The sequence below is a fragment of the Tachypleus tridentatus genome, chromosome 2, assembly GCF_004210375.1.
Source record: "Tachypleus tridentatus isolate NWPU-2018 chromosome 2, ASM421037v1, whole genome shotgun sequence".
Classification (NCBI taxonomy): domain Eukaryota; kingdom Metazoa; phylum Arthropoda; class Merostomata; order Xiphosura; family Limulidae; genus Tachypleus; species Tachypleus tridentatus.
The window spans coordinates 131388317-131410441 of NC_134826.1; positions in this window are offsets into that span (position 1 = coordinate 131388317).

The following is a 22125-nucleotide window of genomic DNA, read 5'->3' on the forward strand; positions in this document are numbered from 1 at the left end:
ATTACTTTAAAATACATTTTAAAACTCTTTATTTATTACTATTAATTTAAAAGAAATAAATAAATAAAACCGAAAATACATAAAAGCATAAATATAACGGTTTTGTATAATACAAGATAATACTCGTCAGCCTCTACGATAAAACTTTCTTGAGCCAGACCTACTTGGCAATTCAAAACTTCCCGAGTTTTATAATATATATATATATATGTATTTTACGATTAACCATTCAGTAGATACAGGTACAGTTTGTTTGTTTTTTTAATTTCGCGCAAAGCTACACGAAAGCTATCTGCGCTAGAGGGAAGGCACCTAGTCGTCATCACCACCCACCACCAACTCTTGGGCTACTCTTTTACCAACGAGTAGTGCGATTGACTGTTACATTATAACGCCCCCATGGCTGAAAGGGCAAGCATGATTGGTGCGACGGGAATTCGAACCCGCGACCCTCGGATTACGAGTCGAACGCCTTAACCCAGCTGGTCATGCCGGGCCTTACAGGTATAGAGCATGACAAACAGGCATTTAGCGATTATATTTATACAACACCAGGGTCTCAAGTTATGACTGTAAATGTGGTGCACGTAGAGGTTTTCTGTCTCGAGGGACCTCTACAAGTTGAAAAGCCTAGGGCCAAAAAAAAAACAAACAAACGAAACCCTTAATACGGTCTTGAATATATACAGATTGCAGGACATAAAACACTTATTTAAAACTGAAGTCTTCACTCATTCCTAAATCTAAACGGAAGATCAATGAAAGCTAGATTGACAAAGATATCAAATAACAACCTGCACGTTTTTGGAATAAACTGCAATAGAATAGAAGTGAATATAAAACTGACTTAGTGATGGAAATCAATATGTCTGATAATTTGACGCTTTTATATATCATTAATATTTAAAAATAAAATGCGACAATAACTATGGTTTATCAATGATTCAGATAACCAAATTTTTCAACAGTAATATCCTGATAAGACAGTGGTAAATCTACAGATTCGCAACGCTGAATTCCGAGGCTCGATTCCCTGTGGTAGATGTAGTAGATAGTCAACTGCGACGTTGCTCTAAAACAAACTTTAACAATAATATTTTAAAATTCGCTGATAATACTAACTTATTTAACTTACATGAAATATACATACGTATATATATATATATTTGTTTTATTGCACGTTACGGCCTTTACAACAAGGTAGTTGTTTTTAAAACAAAATAAATTAACTTAAAAATAAACAACTTAAAATAGCCCTTGTTATTCATATACTTATCAAGTTTTTCTTAAACACATTTAAATTTACTGCCTCTACAACTTCTGTAGGTAATTCATTCCAAAGGCCAACCACCCTGTTAGAAAAATAAAACAGTTTTGCCTAAAGATGACTCCTACCCTTCCAAAACTTATAATTGTGTTCCCTAGTCCTACTGTTCTCACTGTTAAGTATAAAAAAGATGATGTATCATCACTATCAATTCCCTTTACAATCTTAACCACTTCAATCAGGTCCTTTCTAACTCTTCTTTTTTAAGAGAAAATAATTTCAGAAATTTTGGCTTCTGCTAATATGACATCTCTGTCTCGGATACTATTCTAGTAATCCTTCCTTAAGCCCTTTCCAGCAGTTCGATGTCTTTCTTAAGGTAAGGAAAGCAGGAATGAACACAATATTCCAAATATGGCCTAATCAATGACCTGTACAACAAAATTATAATCTTTGTAGACTTATATTTAGTATTTCTGTAGATACAACCTAAAATTATTTTTGCGCTACCACTAGTAACAGCACACTGTTTGGATGGATTGAAAAATTAAGCGACTATTACACCAAGATCCCTTTCTTTCATAACACTGTTAAGGTTATTGCCATCCAAATTATATTTACAATTCAAATTATGATAACCCACATCTTACAGTTATTATAATTAAAAAAAACATCTGCTATTTATCTACCTAACTCACTAAAGTAACTCAGCAGCATTCTCTTCACAGCTCACAACACCCAATACTATTTAGGTACCTAACTCACTAAAGTAACACAGCAGCATTCTCTTCACAGCTAACAATACCCAATGCCATACTATCGTCTGAAAATTTAAGTAATTTATTGCATGTTTCTTCATCTGTGTCACTGATGTAAATCAGAAAGACAAAAGATCCTAGGACTGAGCTCTGAGATTCTCAACTTGTGACATTAATCCAGTTTGACTGAGCTCCATTTGTAACAACCCTCTGCTTTCTTTCATCCAGCCACTCTTCTATCCAAACACTTAACTTCCACACCTATAGAGAAAATTTTTAGAAACCTTCTATGTGGGACCTCATCAAATGCTTTCTGAAGATGAAGATGCACAAAATTTACACATTCTTGCTGTTATCAACATAATCGGTAACCTCCTCAAAGAATGTTAGAAGTTTTGCAAGAAAAATTTTTTCTTAGTGAGGCTATGTTGGCTATTCAATAAAATTCTAAGCTTTGTTACATGACTTTTTAACAGACTTTCCCACAAATGATGTAAAACTAATGGGACTATAATTAGTGGGACAATTTTTATCACCTCCTTTGAAAAGAGGAGTTACATTAACTAGTTTCCAATCCTCAAATACCTGTCCACTATTTAAACACTTACCTCCTTCAGAATCATTGGGGAAATATTTTCTGGCCCAGGAATCTTATCGGTTTTTTTTTAAACTTTCCGTTTAGAAAACTTAACCAGCTTGAAATTAGTGCAGTCATTTTGTGTAATTTCTTTTCCATTTATCTACTGTTCAAGATGTGGAATACTGCTTATGTATTCGTTAAAAAAACCGATAAAAAGCAACATCTAATAAACCAGCCATCTCATACTCATCAAGTACAATTTTTCCTTTATCGTCCTGCCCTCCCAGTGGCAAACCAGTGTGTCTGTGGGCTCACACTGGTAGAAACTGCCTAGTGGGCAGAGCATGAACAGCCCATTGTGTAACTTTATGCTTAATTATAAACAAACAAACAAACCTTTATCATCCCTCAAGGATACTACTCCATTTTAATACTTTGTTTACCCTTAATTTATTTCAAGAAATCCTCATTGTTAATTTTACATTTTCAACCAACCTTTTCTCACATATTCTTCTGGATGTCCTCATTTCAAGTTTAACCAACTTTCTTGATATTGTGTTATCTTCTAAGTCTCCTGTCATATCAGTCAATTTAAATTTCTTAAATTTTTATACTTTTCTTTAATTTTATCGAATTATTTGTGAGCCGACTTTCTGAAAAAAAAAATCTATAATAACTAGGAACACTTATCTAAACCAATACTGTAGTTTTAATGACTAAACCAGAACACAAAAAAAATGAGTTTCAATATGACAAAGGTAAATCACTTGGATATAAAACATATCTTATTCCTTTTATGAAGTTTGGTTTTAGTTGTTGTTAATCACAAATTTCTGCCTGCGAGGGCTATAACAACAAATGTAAGTGTCATAAGCCTTCATACTTACAGCTGAATACTAGAGGGAGCTATTATATGAGTGTGTTTTTTCTTAATGTAAAGCCACATCAAGCTATCTGCTGAGCCCACCGAGAGGAATCGAACCCCTGATTTTAGCGTTGTAAATTTGTAGACTTACCACAGTACTAGCGGGGGCTATTGTTTGAGAAAAGGTTATTTTGCACAGCTGTCCCTTATATTGAACAGTGAACCTAGTATTTTATATGTTGTGTTTTATGTATAAAGCTACACAAGGTATCTGGTTGTGCAAGAATCAACCTCTGAATTTTAATGTTATAAACAACTAAGTTTATCACTGAGCCATTGGGAGCAGGACGAGGGGGAAGACAAGTACTTAGTAGCACTTGGTGCCTGTGTAACGGATTTATCATTATGTAATTATTTTAATATCTGTGTTTGCTTAAGTTTAATATATATTTAGAAATGCACGCAACGTATATTGATAAATGTTTATTGCGAAAGTCCCGCTTGTTCTCTAAATTTCTAGAAGATTCTTCAGTGTAAGAATAAACAATATATGTTTTACATTGTAGACAACTGAACTTTCGAGAACTTCTGATAATGATTATGATAGATATCCTTCGCAACACGCAGAGAAAGCAATATATATTGTTGTTGGTTTGCTACAATTAATATACTATAAACCTCGGAAGCTATAACCGTGATGAACACTTATCAGTCGGGAAACTATAGATATTTGACCAGAAACGTTTACACATTTCGAACATTACAATCGTTTAACTTTAGTGAATTAACTTTGAACATTAGTATTTCTAAGAGGGCATTAGATATCTTTGTCAGAGAAAAATCAGTTTGTAAACGGCATAAGGATAGTCATTGAGCGAAGACTAACAATATCAACTGAGAATTAATTCGCTCATCGTAAACCGTCGATAAAAATACAGTTTCAGACCAGATAGAAAACTCAGCATTGTTTGTACGTTTGTAAAATTTTATGTATAAATCACCATTTGTAATAACCATTATTATAAATCGTATTGTTGTTGATATATTAAAATATATCTTTACTAAGGAGGAAAACTGTATGTATCAATCTTGTTAGCAAATATCATAAATTTGACAAATATCGACATTCAACTTACTTTTAAATTAAAGTTTCAGGCTATTCGAAATCGTAATACGTAATGTACGTAATAGTATAAATCGGAGACTGATTCGAGATAAATTATACTACGTAACACCTGAAATAACTACTCTTGATAAGTTAGCAGGATTTTCTGTCACAGTTAAAAGTGCAAAACGTATTTGGCAGTATTACGCCTTAAACTCGAGACCCTTGGATATCCGATAAGATTACAAATAGGACACGCTACGGCTGTAAAAGGATGTTTGTTTTTTCTATCTGAATTACGCGCACACAGGTGTATATATAAAGACTATCATGCACTACCTGTGTGATATTTCAGATAAAAGTGATTCCCTTAAAAGTAAATAAGGTAGGTATGCTATATAGCTGGAGGTTCTGTAAAATATACTTCAAAAATTAATAATACTTTATGTAAGCTGACTGGGTTTGTGCAAAGAATTAAACAGACTGGAGAAAAATGTGTTAAACAAAATGAAATAATTTCTATTCGTCATTTCTCACAAAACAATGGAAAAGAATTCATTGCGATACATTTTTTAGAAAACAATTAAAATGTTTATGTTGCAAATTTTAATTATCAATTTTATGCCTTTTTACGTTTTTTAAAACGTTGCTATATGTTTTATAAGCTATAAATTTTATCTTTGTTAAAAAAAAAAAAACACACCACACCCAGTTTCACTGTGCTTAGGATAAATTTCATAGAATAGAGCCCCCCGCTAGTACAGCGGTATGTTTCCGGATTTACAACGCTAAAATCAGGGGTTCGATTCCCCTCGGTGGGCTGAGCAGATAGCTCGATGTGGTTTTGCTATACGAAAAACACACAACACACATAGAATAGAAATAACTTTTCACTATACTAACGTTATAAAATAGAGGATTTTTTAAAACAAATTATTATTGCTAAGGCTTCGTGCAGTATATTTAATAAGGTTTATATTCATTTATAAATAGATATTTATTTCATTTTTCTGTGAATGCCTTTGCTCATTAGGGCAACTGGTTAGTTTATATTCTCATGTTCAAATAGACTTGTGAATTGATCCAGTCATTTTCTTCCCTCGAAATGCCTTCCTGTCAACCCATCTACTTGAGATCGTTTTTAGTAATATTGTAAATTCTAATAGTTCTTACTTAATGGAAAATTTAATCATAGGGACTAATTCTACTCACGTGATGGTCATTATGATTCAACAGAGGAGCTGCTGTGACATTAAGGTATTTTCTATTCTAGTAGTGAAGCACGCCACTACCATTTGCCTTCTTGCCTAATGTGCAGCGTTACAACAATATATAATTCAGACAGAAAAGGTGCTACTTCTAGAAAACAGATGGCGATAGCAAGGACAAAAGTCAATTCGATGATTTTTGTAAACAGTATGTGCGAAAACTGCACACATCTAATAATGAATGAAAAAATTTTGGACATTTTAACATTAGAATTAGAAGGCAGGATTGAATGGTATGTATGGCTGAATGGCCCGGCATGGTCAAGTGTGTTATGGCGTTTGACTCGTAATCTGAGGGTCGCGGGTTCGCATCCCCGTCGCGACAAACATGCTCGCCCTTTCAGCCGTGGGGCATTATAATATGATAGTCAATCCCACTATTAGTTGGTAAAAGAGTAGCCCAAGAGTTGGCGGTGGGTGGTGATGACTAGCTGCCTTCCCTCTAGTCTTACACTGCTAAATTAGGGACGGCTAGCGCAGATAGCCCTCGAGTAGCTTTGCGCTGAATTCAAAAAAGTAAACAAACAAACCATTGGAAGAGACGATGAGATGGTGAACGCGCCATCAATGATGATAAGCTCAAACTCTGACGTCATGATGTGATGAGGTTTTACAATCCAAAAAAGAAAGCACGATTCCAAAACCGACTTCATATTCATAAGGTAAATATTAAACATGGAGAACAAACGACAAAGGGTAACAAATATACCAGTTTCAATATTTCTTCTCTTTTGCGTCATTTTAAATACAATTAGTCAGCTGTGGAAATTGTCGTGCCTGAATAGATACTCACCAAAGAACGATTTAACATATGAAAAAAGTAGATTTTGATGAATTTCCCAACACTGAGCCATTAACAAATCTACCAAGTATCCCGCCTAGGTAGAACAAGTAAATCACGAAATAATAAATCACTATTTCTCTTCTCCTAAATGCAGTATTCACTGTTAATCATTACTTTCTGCTGTTTGAAATTTTATTTGTTTGTTTTTAATTTTGCGCATAGCGACGAGAGAGCTATCCGCTCTAGCCGTCCCTAATTTAGCAGTGTAAGAATAAAGAGAAGGCAGCTAGTCATTACCACCCACCGCCAACTCTTGGGCTACTCTTTTACCAACGAATAGTGGGATTGACTGTCTTATTATAACGCCCCCAAGATGAGCATGTTTGGTGCGATGGGGATTCGAACTCGCGACCCTCAGATTACAAGTCGAGTGCCTTAACCATCTACCTGGCCATGAGGACCTATTTTGAAATTTTGATTTTTGGAACACTGTTAAGAGGTTCTGATTAGAAAATTAATATATGAGCAAAGACGATAGTACAAACCCCAAATTATGTAAAAATATTAATGTTCGTAAACCACCATTATAGTTAAACACTCAAACTTAATGAAATTACTCCCTGTTAACAACAATAAAGTAACTCAAAATAGAATTTTTTCAGGTAATTCTTTATATTTTACGTATTTTACAGTAGTTAAATTTTTTGTAAAAAACAACTACAAGATGTTTTAATTTACTAAATATTAAAATAAATAGAGAAAAAAAACGACCACCCAGTGGTCCACGGTAATTACCATGGTAATTCTTTAGGCTTACGACGCTGCATGGGGCGTTATAATGTTTCAATTAATCTCACTAATCATTAGTGAAAGAGTAGCTCAAGAGTTGGCGGCGGGTGGTGACGACTAGCGAAAATATACCTCATGTAGGTTTCCACAAAATTCAACACAAACGAAATAAAAGCATAGACTGCCAAATGCGTAGTTTTGTGCTTTATAAAAAAAGTCGAACATAAAATTATTAATATCTATCATTCAAATTTCGTTTAATATAAAGTACTAGACTATTTTAATCCTTTATTAACTGGCGTATCGGTTCAATGAACATAATGTTTTCCAGTGGCACAGCGGTAAGGCTGCGGACTTACAACGTTAGAAACCGGGCTTTGCTACCCATGATGGACAGAGCACAGATAGTCAATTGTATAGCTTTAACTTCAAACGAACAACGCACGTCGAAGACACAGCGGCCCATGCTAAAACGGGTCAGATTCATGAGGCTTTTTTATAAAATAAATTTAAATTTAATGAATATCGATTTAGTAGTTCAACAGTCATTAGCGCGCACACATACACATTAACTTTTTAAAATACTGTCTTAGATTCTAGTACATTTCTTTATAATTGATTCGATGTAATACTTAATTACCAAAAAACAACGAAAAACAATATTATATTTACGTAATTTCAATCTTACTTAAAGGATGGAATTGAATTTCGAAATATTTGAAAGAGGGAGAAAAATTATATGGTTTTGGCCTTTTCTAATTTAGAAGAAGAGACGCTGAGCATGGTGTAGCTAAAACACACATTGAGATTCGTTTATCACATTCTGAAATATAATTTCTAAGAATTAAGCCTACTTTCGAGTGCAATTTCTTTCCCTTTCGCCTTACTCGTCACGTGACTTCTGAGTTTTCCAAAACGCGTGTAGCAAGTGAGCATGATGTAGAGTTCACTTTGGTTGCACGCTGGTATTTTAGAAGAATTGTCACAAACAAGGTTGTTAAAAGAAAACCTTATGACAAAAGAAAAAAAAATCATATGCTCATAATGCATCCAATTTCATCCACGGCCGCAAAGTTTCATGGGTTAGCATGCTAACCACTGAACCAACTTCGGTCAAGTTAGAATCAGATTTTCTGTTTTAGCGAAGACTAAACACTAATAACTATTGAAGATAATCTTCGTGGTTTTATATTTCTGTTTGTGACAGTACACTGAGACGGATAGTGGCAAAATTATGTTAAGGTATAATACACTATTAATAAAGCAAATAACCTCCCACTTTTCTTCATTACCAAAATGAATATTTATCACGCAACATGAAATGAATAATGTTTTAGTTGATAATGTCTATGCACTTAAAAGCTTAGTTAAAACACGGACACTTGCATTACAAAAAAGCATACAATACACCATCTGCATTTTTCAAAATTACTGATGAAGTAAACAAGTATTTAGTTTCAATATAAACATAAATCATAAAAGAACATAAATAAAGTGACTTTGATTTGGATGTTTCTTATTCGTTTATCCAAGTACTCATTGAATGATACATACTGGCATTTTTAAGTATTCTTTTTTGATAACAATTACGGCTTTTACCTAAACGCTGAAATATATTTTTTTACCTTTAAGTGTTCTCCACACGTTTTGGATTCACTGTTTGTTTTGTGGTATTTTTCAAGTCGAACTTAATTTCCTTTATAGTGACAAGATAAGCCTGCAGAATAACAGGAGTCTCGATCAGGATACTTATTGCGAAGCATGTCTGGGCTATATGAGTAATTGACTACGTAAAAAATAAACAAAACAAACTGTACAAAAGCACAAAATATATATTTGATACACAAATACACTGTATGTATACTTGTCACACACTGGACGGCGACCATTTACTCGAAAATGTTTCTCACGTTACTCAGTAGTGTAGAATACACAACACTGTGTTTCGTATTCAAATTAATGTAAACATAAAATATGAAAACAAAAATTAAAGAACTAATTTCAACATTTTCACATGGCCTCTTCACCTTTACGCAGTTTTGTTGAAACTATTTTTATAGTCTCTGTGCAAATAATTTAATTCAAAAGTTGTTTTTTCTTACTTTAATCATGTAATGTATCAAATTTATGATATTCGTTAACTAGATTGATTCACACTATATTTTAATGTACAAACAATAATACAATGTATAAAAAAGATTATTAAAAATAATAATTTGCATACAAAAGTTTTGCAAAGTTACGAACTATACTAAGTTTTCTATTTAGTCCGGAACTGAATCTTTTATTAATGATTCATGGTTAGCGAATTAATTCTAATTTTTATAGAAAAGTTTTACAAACTTACGAATAATATAATATCCTCTATCCATTCTGTAACTGAACATATTGTCGATGGTTTACGAGGCACAAATTACTTTCATGATACACTTGATGGCGAAGCGAGCTAACTGCTTTTCAGACACACATAAGTTTTTCACCGCTGAAGTTACACAGTGTCTTTGTAGAAATACGAACATCCAAAGTTAATTTTCTGAAGTTGAGTGGTTCGTAATGTTCGAAACCTATAAACGTTCCTCGTCAAATGTTTGCAGTTTTCAAAATAATAAAAGTTTATCACAATTATTGCTTCCGATGCTTAGAGTATACTGACTATAGCGACCAAACAATATTCTATTACTGTCTCTCGACGTCTTCCGATGGCTAGCTTTTATATTCATTAGGCGAGATTCTCGAAAGTTCAACAATATTCGATCATACGCTAGTGCTTTAGTAAAACAGATATTGTTAATTCTTACACTCGAGAATTATCTACAAATTTAGAGGACAGACGGGACTTACGCAATATCCGTTACATGCATCAAACTGAAACAAACGCAGATATTAAAATAAATGTATAAAAGCAAATTTGTTACAGTGTGAAGTATATTTAGTTATTGAATTATATTGTTTATCAGTTTTTGTAAGTCTTACTCAACAGAATGACATTTATTATTTTTATTAATATCAAATTATTTATTTGTTTTAACATCATCCTGTTCGTTATTACTATCAATGTATTTTACTTGAATTAATTTGAATTATCATTCAAAAGATCTGGTGACCCACTTGCTAGTCTTTTTTTATTCCGAAGCAGGTCACAATGAATAGGAGAAAACTACATTAGTAATAATAAGAACTGACGTGTAAAAGTAAGGAATAAATTAATTATATGTGTAATACATTGTTTCTGAAAGATCCAACGCTCAGCAAGCCTCTTTCTCATACTATGACTTATCAAGTCAATTATTTTTTTCATAGGAAAACAAATTTTATCACAAGTGAATGACATAGAACAATACGTAGGCAGGGTGAAAGTAACTTATCGAGTTATTTTAATTGAAACTGTCCACACACTTCCATAAATGAAAAGTTTTGAAAAATTCCTATAATAAAATATGAAGAAAGAAAATGCATGGTGTCAATATGCTGCAATATGCTGAATTTCGCGGAAGGCAACTCGAGGGCTAACTGCATTAGCTGTTAATCATTTCGAAGTAAGAGATTAAAAGGAAGGTAGTTAATAAAGAGAATACACAGCGAACTCTTGATATACTTTTGCCAGACCAAAAAGTTAGGTTTTCCACAGTAACGGGATATGAATCATAGAATTTCAATTTACAGTACGATGCACTGGCCACTCAACAGCACTCAGCCCTGGTTTCTTTGTTAAATAATCTCATGCAAGGTGGCATAATTCCATCTTTTCCAAATACATTTAAATAAAGCTGTCACATTTATAAAAATTTATTAAACATTCATTTTCTATCCACCCTTCTCGGCAGTTCGGTGGTAGATTTGAAGGCGTATAACGTTAAACACTGGGCTTCTATACTCGCGGTGAACACAACACTAATAGCTTATCATGCAGCTTTGTGCTTAATTAATAACAAACAGTGAAGACTAGTGCTTGCTTTATTTATAACATTTGTGGATCAAATGATAAATTACTTTTGGTCAGAGAAACGATGCCAAAGTATGGTGCCAAACACTGCACATCAAAATATTTTAAGACCTTTCATTGCTACTCAAATAAGTTTTATAAAAGTTACGCTCAAAGATAATACTATTGCGTTCATACGCCACTCCGGCATAGCCAGAAGGTTAAAGCGCTTGACTCCCACTGGTAGGGTCGTGGGTTTGAATCCTCGTCCCACCAACCAAACTCGCCATTTTAACCGTGAAAGCGTTATAATGTGACTATTTGTTGGTGCAAGAGTAGGGGGTGATTGGTGACGACCATCTTCCGATTTTTGAATGTTTGTCCATTGTCTAATAGATGGCAGTAAAGTTCTTGAAACACATTCAACCATTAAATATGTGAAGAAAATAAAAGCAGCAAATGGCATATTGTTTGTTTGTTTGTTTTGGAATTTCGCACAAAGCTACTCGAGGGCTATCTGTGCTAGCCGTCCCTAATTTAGCAGTGTAAGACTAGAGGGAAGGCAGCTAGTCATCACCACCCACCGCCAACTCTTGGGCTACTCTTTTACCAACGAATAGTGGGATTGACCGTCACATTATACACCCGCACGGCTGGGAGGGCGAGCATGTTTAGCGCGACGCGGGCGCGAACCCGCGACCCTCGGATTACGAGTCGCACGCCTTACGCGCTCGGCCATGCCAGGCCGCAAATGGCATAATAGTGTGGTTAATTTTGAATTTCACGCAAAGATGCACAAATATCCTGCCCTATCATTTTCGGTTACGGATAAAACAAAAACACATATCATTATAGTTAATTCCTGAATAAAAGCATATATAATCATAGTTAATTCCTGAATAAAAACACATATAATCACAGTAAATTCTTAAATAAAAACACATATCACCACAGTTAATTCCTGAATAAAAACACCGATAATCACAGTAAATTCTTGAATAAAAACACATATCACCACAATTAATTCCTGAATAAAAACACATATCATCACAGTTAATTCCTGAATAAAAACACACATCATCACAGTTAATTCCTGAATAAAAACACATATCATCACAGTTAATTCCTGATTAAAAACACATATAATCACAGTTAGTTCCTCAATAAAAACACAGATAATCACAGTTAATTCCTGATTAAAAACACATATAATCACAGTTAGTTTCTGACCGAATTAAAAACTGTAAAATTTAATAACTTTGTACATTGTTTAAGTTTTGGTTTGGTTTGAACTTCGCGCAAAGCTACACGAGGGCTATCTGCGCTAGCAGTCCCTAATTTAGTAGTGCAAGACTAAGGGGAAGGCAACTAGTCATCACCACCCACCACCAACTCTTTGGGATTGACCAAAACATTATAACCCTCCCATGGCTGAGAAGGGCGAGCATGTTAGATGTGACGGGGATTCGAGCTCACAACCCTTGGATTATGAGCAAAGAGTCTTGTCCAGCCATTGTTCAAGGAATTTCGAAAAAAATATCATAATGATGTTTTACTTATTATTTCTTGTTGCAGATTTTAGATTGAGCTTCACTTTTAATTTTTAGTATTTCAAATAGCTCAGTAATTCACAAGAATGAATTAGTGGCATCAGTGATGCATGTTTTTGAAACTCGTTTGTTTGCAGTCAAGCACAAAGCTACACAATGGGTTTGTGTATTTTTGATTTTCACGCAGAGCTACAAGATGACCATCTGTATAAGCCATCTATAATTTAGCAGTTTAAGACTAGAGGGAAGGCAGTTAGTCATCACTACCCACCGCCAACTCTTGGACTACTCTTTTTTATCAACGAATAGTGGGATTGATCAATACATTATAATGCTCCTTCGGCTGAAAGGGCGAGCAAGTTTGTCGTGACAGGGATACAAGCCTGCGACCCTCAGATTGCGAGTCAAATGCCTTAACCACCTGAACATGCTGAGCCTATGTTTTAGATATATTACTTACCACTAGAAAGAGGGAGCTTCTGTACTTTACTTGCTCTAATATTTTTGTCTGTAGAGATTATTAAAAAAAAAACGTTTTTTTTGGTGTTCTTAATTCTGTGCCATAACAAACAGGAAAAATGTCACTAACAATGGAAGATAGTAATGGTCTCTGACTAGATCATCAGGAAGTTATCAGAAGATAAAACATACCCTTAGATAGTGTCATGCAAGTTTGTTTGTTTTTGAATTTCGTGCAAAGCTACACGAGGAGTATCTACGCTAGCCGTCCCTACTGTAGCAGTGTAAGACTAGAAGGAAGGAAGCTAGTCATCAGTACCCAACGCTAACTCTTGGGCTACCCTTTACCAACAAATAGTGGGATTGAGTGAAAAATTATGATGTCCCCAGAGATGAAAGGACGAGTATGTTTGATGTGACGGGGATTCGAACCAACGACCTGAAGTAACGAGTCGAGCGCCCTAACCACTTTGCCATGCTGGGACTGTCATGTAAATATAGAGCACTATCAGCATGTGTAAAATTTACTTACTTGAATTCAGTTACTTTAATCATTGCTATTATCATTTAGTTCCATTGTCTATTGTATTTGGAAAAAAAATACTGATGCATTCAGAGTTTCGAGGAATTATTGAGGATTGGGACGCATGCTCAAGCGCTTTGTTTGAAATATTATCTCGTAAAATACACTACAATAAGATTAGGAGGCGATCTTTGTTAGTTGACCCAAGTGTCTTACCAGGAATATATTCACGATGCTTAGCGAAATATATTATATGTTTCAAAACATTATCTGGAGTTTCGCACAAAGCTCTACCAGGCCTACCTGCGAACATCTGTCTTCTAAATTTGAATTGGTGAAAGAGTAGTGGTTTCCAACAGTCAGACCTTTGAATCAGTGGCGTACCACTGAGGCATTTCATTCGGTTAAAACACACATACACTTAAAAGTGACTTGTATTAATAATAAATAAGTCAAAAGAAAAAATTCATGGGCGAATCAACAGTGCGCGAACGTTAAGTGCTGATTAGTGAAAATGGTGGTAACTTACCGAGACTGTCCTCCAGTTCTTAGAGGTGGATTTTATTTTATTTTTTCTTCAAAGATTCTTGCTTATCTCTAGATAGATTTTCGCTGACCACAAGGTACTAGTCAACAGCGCCCATCCCCAGCGCTTCGGCTACTCTTGTCTCACTAAACAGTACTATTTGACCGTAAATTTTATATTGTATCCATAGTTCCAAAGTATGGAACACACTTTAAAGGCAATGGAACGCAATTCACAACTTCTCGAGTACACACAGTGATCCAAGTACGTTAACTTCTAGCCATATTTCAGAAAGATCATATCCTGCCCAGATCCTGAGCTGTTAATAAATATGTGAAAATTTACAACTTCATAAAATAAAACATATATTGTTGCTTTTTATATGACACTGCTTTTAACTTTTGTTGTTGTTGTTTTAAACTTGGCAGCCGAATCGCGAGAACAAACGTTTTGTACTTGGTTGAAGAGAATTTACAAAAATGATTTATTGCGCTCTTTTATTTCAGTTAATGACATTAAGTCAATGTGTAATTTATGTCGATTGCAGATCGTTATAAGAGCAGAAGAATGAATTATAAACGTTTGATACGTCTTTTGGTCATGAAGCTATAGCCCTCCAAACACGGGACCTCTGCCATCGTTCCTTTGTTTGAAGTTAAGCATAAAGTTACACACCTTCATCTCGCCCTATACTTTTCATAACATTGTTCCGCCTTTCTGTGCAGTGCTATCCTGATAGTTGGTCAAACAATTTTGTCTCTTTTTCTTGTGTTTAACAGTTGGGTCATGTAGTTCATCACATCAGAAACTGATAGAAATTTGTTCTGATCTTCCTCTAATTACTCGCAAATCTGCTCATCTGAAAGTTCATGGAAATTTTCAGCTATGACACGAAGAATAAAAAACACCACAGACGTTGTGATTCACTCTTCATAAGAAGTGATATTTTTGGCACCATGGTGAGTTTTGGACGCTTAGTTCATCCAACCACAAACTCGTCTGTATCAAAATATCAATTCTGTCAAATCAGTCTTCGTATTTCGTTCGAATGTCAGTTGTACCAGCCAAATCAATCTCTCTGCTTAAAGCGAATGTTTCTGCTTGTTCCAAATGTCAGTTACACCAATCAAATCGATCACGTACTAAATTCAAATATCATTTATGTCAGACAAATCGACCTGCTTACTTGATATGACATTTACAGAGCTGGTTATATACATTTATACGTTAACAGTTCTGGAATTTTCATACTGCCCCCAATAACATTACCTACAAATATAGAAAACAACCGTTTAACAGAAACAGCCAAAAACACGTTTATTGACTTGATTAGAGAATATAAAATCAGCATGACAAATCCTACTCATTGAAATAGCTAAAAAAAACATCTTGAACCGATAATTCTTTAGAAAATTCACACATTTACATATTCTCTCTTCCCTAAAATTCAAGACGATATAACAGTACCCAAAGTCTATTGTTACAGTATTTGCGTGAATTTATCTGGTGAAAATTGCCGTTTGCCATGGAACTGTTTGCGGACTTTTACATGTGAAACTAAAGTGAAGCGGTAAACAGAATAAAATGACATAAGGTTAAACTTCATGGACGTGGCCTTGAAGAGGGGTAAAAGATTAGTGTTAGACAATCTTAATATTTATACACTAATATCGCGAAAATTAATCGTCGTACGTCATTTGTCAGTTAACAAAACAGTTAATGAGGAAAAAAAGAGGTGTAGAAAGGACCTGCCTCTCCCCTGGGGGTCACGAACAAACAGTGACTCAGGCAGACCGACCGACAGTCTGGCACCATTTAATTATTTCTGAAATTAAACCCTTGTTAGCCCAATATATCCGTTTGGTTTTTCTCTGAGTGAGAACCATAAGTTAGTCGGTTTACACGTCAATCTGTTTTTCGCCGAGAACTTTGCAAACCAGAGTTGTGCATGTGCACTTACACAGATCAGCTTCCTCTGACATTGAGGACGGAAGGAATGTCAAAGGATTAGGATAGGCTTGGTCGAGGAAGGATCTTGTCGACCTTCACCCATAGCTATTTGTTTTGATGTAAAGATAAAGAAATTAGTCCAAGGACGGGCAGTTTTTACATACTTTTGTTGAATCTGTTACATGTTTCGAAGAGGCCCAAGAAAATCGTCTGAGAAGATTATTTTACTCCAGGCCCGGCAAGGCCAGGTGGTTAAGGCACTCAACTCGTAAGTCGAGGGTCGTGGGTTCGAACCCCCCTCACACCAAACATGCTCGCCCTTTCAGCCGTGGGAGCGTTATAATATAACGGTCAATCCCACTATTTGTTGGTAAAAGAGTAGCCCAAAAGTTGGTGGTGGGTGGCGATGACTAGTTGCTTTCCCTCTAGTCTTACACTGTTAAATAAGGGACAGCTAGCACAGATAGCCCTCGTGTAATTTTGCGCGAAATTCAAACCAAACATTTTGCCCTTATGTTGTACACATTTTTTTTCTTTAACCAAACTTTATATTTCATTATGACACTGTTTAGATAGTTATTGAAGGGACGCTCGTTAAAACAGGATGAAAGCACTAAACCTTGAGTATTATTACAAGGTATTATTTTTAAAACATAATATGCAAGGTCATATTTTTATGCGTATGAAAACTATAGCTAGGTAAAAATGGAATAATATTATTATTTTACAGACCAATGACGCCAGCTTTGATTGAATAAGTGTATGTAGATATAAGTTATTCATGAAACAGCCTGTTTCGCTGTTTTAAATTACGCTTTCTAACGCTGACCCTTTTGAGCCCTAACTGATGTGTTGTTTACAATATCTGTTGTCCTCGCTGCTCAGCTAATTTTGTCAATTAATCGAATAGGAATTAACCATTTCCAGTCCGAAACTACATCTGAAGCCATACAGTTGAATCTTAAACATGTAAAACATGTCTTCAAGAACGAAACTACCCGGACTATGTAGGAAGTGAACCTCCCCTTCACTTCAGAATCACCAATGTTAGGGTGCTAGATACTTTTGTTGAATAGAACAACCATCTATTTATTGGGCAACAATGCGAGACACCAAACACAATACAGCTGCTAATAATAACAATAACAACTTCAATGTCAAACCAACGGTTACCGCTGCACGTGTCACATTGATGAGTATCTTATTAAGTCAATGAATAATCAATTTTTTCATCAAATGAATCACTGAAATTTTCTTGCCTGTCGGGCAGCTTGCCCACCTATACCAGACGACTCTTTGGACCTGTACTAGCTATCAGATACAGTACATTCAAGATGAACAGTTTTTTGTTTGTTGTTTTACCCGACAGGTGACTATTGCTGAACTGAATAAATACATAATTTCAACTTAAAGTAATTTGAAACTTCTCTATCTTGGCACCAGGTGGTTTACACTAAACAGCACGGATTACATACATACTTGAAAGAACCATTACTGTTGAACAAAATACAATGTTGTTGGATTAAAATAACTGTCTTCCCTACCATGTTCAAACCTAAGTTACGCCATTACTCGTCTTACAGTGTTAAAACTAATCTAAGAATTTTTATAGCGATATAGCGTAAAGGAAGTATTTCATATTTCTTTATTCATTTGAAGTGCTAAGACCAAGTCATACGGGTGTGTATTTTTCTTATAGCAAAGTCCACATCGGACTATCTGGTGTGTTCACCGAAAAAATTGAACCCCAAAGAAAGCTGGAAGATCGATTCTCGTTAGTGTTTTATTCGTTTCTTGTAAATATATATATATATATATATATAAACAATGTTTTCACACTGATTGTATACCACTCTTTAAAACTTAAGTAATTTTAACTACGAACTGGTTAGAAATTTAGATGTTTCTGAATAAAATCTCTATTATAACGTGTGTCAAAAAGAAGTAGAATTTGTTCAACATGGAAGCTTTATCTGCAACATAAATGTCTAACTGAGAAACAGTTGTGAGTAGCTGTTCAACATGGAAGCTTTATCTGCAACATAAATGTCTAACTGAGAAACAGTTGTGAGTGGCTGTTCAACATGGAAGCTTTATCTGAAACATAAATGCCTAACTGAGAAACAGTTGTGAGTGGCTGTTCAACATGGAAGCTTTATCTGAAACATAAATGCCTAACTGAGGAACAGTTGTGAGTGGCTGTTCAACACGAAAGCTTTATCTGAAACATAAATGCCTAACTGAGAAACAGTTGTGAGTGGCTGTTCAACATGAAAGCTTTATCTGAAACATAAATGCCTGACTGAGAAACAGTTGTGAGTGGCTGAAGCTTTATCTGAAACATAAATGCCTAACTGAGAAACAGTTGTGAGTGGCTGTTCAACATGGAAGCTTTATCTGAAACATAAATGCCTAACTGAGAAACAGTTGTGAGTGGCTGTTCAACATGGAAGCTTTATCTGAAACATAAATGCCTAACTGAGAAACAGTTGTGAGTGGCTGTTCAACATGGAAGCTTTATCTGAAACATAAATGCCTAACTGAGAAACAGTTGTGAGTGGCTGTTCAACATGAAAGCTTTATCTGAAACATAAATGCCTGACTGAGAAACAGTTGTGAGTGGCTGTTCAACATGAAAGCTTTATCTGAAACATAAATGCCTAACTGAGAAACAGTTGTGAGTGGCTGTTCAACATGGAAGCTTTATCTGAAACATAAATGCCTAACTGAGAAACAGTTGTGAGTGGCTGTTCAACATGGAAGCTTTATCTGAAACATAAATGCCTAACTGAAAAACAGCCGTGAATGGCTGTTCAACATGGAAGCTTTATCTGAAACTTACCTAACTAAACAGTTGTAAGTAGTGTTCAACACAGATCTGAAACATAAATGCCTGACTGAGAAACAGTTGTGAGTAGCTGTGCAACATGAAAGCTTTATCTAAAACATAAGTGTCTAACAGAGAAGGAATCATGAGTGGCTGTTCAAAACATAAGCTTTATCCAAAACGTGTCTAACGGAAAAACTGTTGTGAGTGGCTGTTCAACACGTAAGCTTTATCTAAAACATAAGTGTTAGAGAAAAACAGTCGTGAATGGCTGTTCAACATGTTAGCTTTATCTAAAACATAAGTGTTAGAGAAGCAGTCGTGGGTAGAACCACAATAATGAGAGTTATGTAAATACCACATTTTGGAATTTCACAATTTGTTCCCTATCTTTAAGACTTGACATGGTAGAACAAAAACCATCGAAATAAACATATTTTACTTAACATTATATAAATCGGTGTCTCGTGTGTTTTCATGGTTACAATTTTTTTTTCATATGAACAAATATGTCGTTCAGTGAATGAGGTACGCAGAGATACAAGTCAATTTTATTGTAATTAACATTAAGTTGGTAAAGGTCTTGGAACTTATTGATTGCTACCTCTAAGTTTCATCCATTGATGGGTTTTGATTGTGATTTCCCCTAACCGGGAGCTCAGCATGGCCACGTGGGTCTCGGGTTCGAATCCCCGTCACACCAAACATGCTTGCTCTTTCAGTCGTGGAAGCGTTATAATGTGACGATCGATCCCACTATTCGTTTGTAAAAGAGTAGCCCAAGAGTCTGTGGTGGGTGGATATGACTAGCTGCCTTCCCTCTGGTCTTACACTGCTAAATTAGGGACGGCTAGCGCAGATAGCCCTCGTGAACCTTTGCGCGAAATTCAAAACGAACCAAACTTATCCCCTAACCGGATTAAAATTATTCTCTACATTGATTATTTTTACTTTGGCAACAAGCTAATAACAGCATTACAGCATTGGCCTAAATATGTATTTTCAGAATTATTCATAAAAACGTGTGATGTCACTTTGATTAAGAATTAATGTATTTTAATACAAAAACGTAGAAGTTCGTTTCAAAATTCTTGTAGCCTCTACGATTCAAACACTGAACTGAAGTTTTAATGCACATAAAGTTTCTATTTATGTACCCTTTGTGATCTGTTTCAATGTGCCTGAAGTAACTGGCCTTCAAAGGCTATAAGCTTTTGTAAAGACTCATTTCAGCCCTAACGGTCAACACAATGAACACAGTAGGGTTGGTACGATTGACCTTCAATAGCTTCGCAAATTGTCGCTTGGCAAAATACCCCCCCCCCCTCCTCTAATTAACAGTGAGCTTCGTGTTCTATAATTATAAAGTAACAACTTGTAAAATTTTTTCTTGGACGAGAAGTTTTATTACCACCACTCCAACGTGTAGCCACTTACACAGTTGTGTGGCCACTACAAGTGCAATTTCACTATTCTTAAATAAGAAATATCATGTTAAAAGCTTAAAACGTGTAAACAGGCTTACAAGACACTCAAACTATAAAACAGTTATTTAAGCAAACGTATTTTGTTAGCTTGCAACAGAAATATGCCTCATATTAAATGTTTTGGTTTGTTTCTTTGTTCAGCTGAACGACCCCTTATCCACTCAACGAGCTAAAGGCCGGACTAAAGATATTTATGATTCAGGTACAGTTGTTTTTTTCTCAAATTTTGAACTGTAGCCTAGAAGGAAGGTCGACAAGCTGTGTTCCAGGATTGTGACTAATCAGTTTTCATAATGTACCTACAGCTAAAAGTGCAAAGTGTGTTTGATTGTAATACATCAAAGCATTAATGTTTTTTATAATCTAGATTTTTCAAACGATGACGATTATTATATTAATCCAGTGTGCTTTTTTTCATTACTGTATTTGTAATAATATTAGATAATTATAAAATAGCCATTTTTATAACTATGTAAAGTATCGAAAACTGAATCGAAGGATTTACTGATGACACTTGAGAAGTTAAATGTGGATTAATATGTTTTATGTTATTTCTGTTATCATGATGCAAGATTTAAAAAATGATTATAGTAAAGAAAAGCTAAGCCCAAACTTTTACGCCAAAGTCATTTTTAACACTTAGCTTGCCGAATTATCCCAGGGAGTTATAAAAGAGAGACATCTTGGAATCCGAGGTTGTGTACCTATAGTACAAGTTAATACACAACCTATTGATAACAAGCAACGGAGTGCAAAGAAATTAAACCACATACGCTTGAGACTGTTGTAACTGTTCCTGTCGTTGGACAGGCTCTTTTATTCCATTCGGTGAAAAAGATGCAAGACCCACTCCACTTAACGAAAAATAAAACTTTTTATCTCTCGAACTGAACATTTTACAACTTACATAGTTTCACGAACTAGCGGTTCTGATGGTCGCAGGTTCGAATCCCGTCGCACCAAACATGATCTCCCTTTCAGCTGTGAGGGCGCTATAATGTACAGTTAATCCCACTATTCGTTGGTAAAAGAGTAGCCCAAGAGTTGGCGGTGGGCGGTGATGACTAGCTGCCTTCCCTCTAGTCTTACACTGCAAAATTAGGGACGGCTAGCACAGATAGTCCTCGAATAGCTTTGAGTGAAATTCAAAACAAACAAACAAACTAAAGATAAATGGGCCAGTCTCACAACAATTTTTTTTTACAATCACTTACTTTTTAAGTTTCCTCTCATACCTACGACGCAGATTCAGAACTGGATAACTAATAGACGCACAAACTGATTGATTCAATAACTAATTTTCTCACTCTGGCATTTTACAACAATATTTCTCTTTTCGAAACTTCCCCACATTTATGCAGCAGTCGAATCTAGATACTTAGAAGGTTTCTGGACTTGTTACGCCATCATCAAAACTTCCTCTAACAAACACTACAAAACATCTAACTTACGAGTCAAAATATTA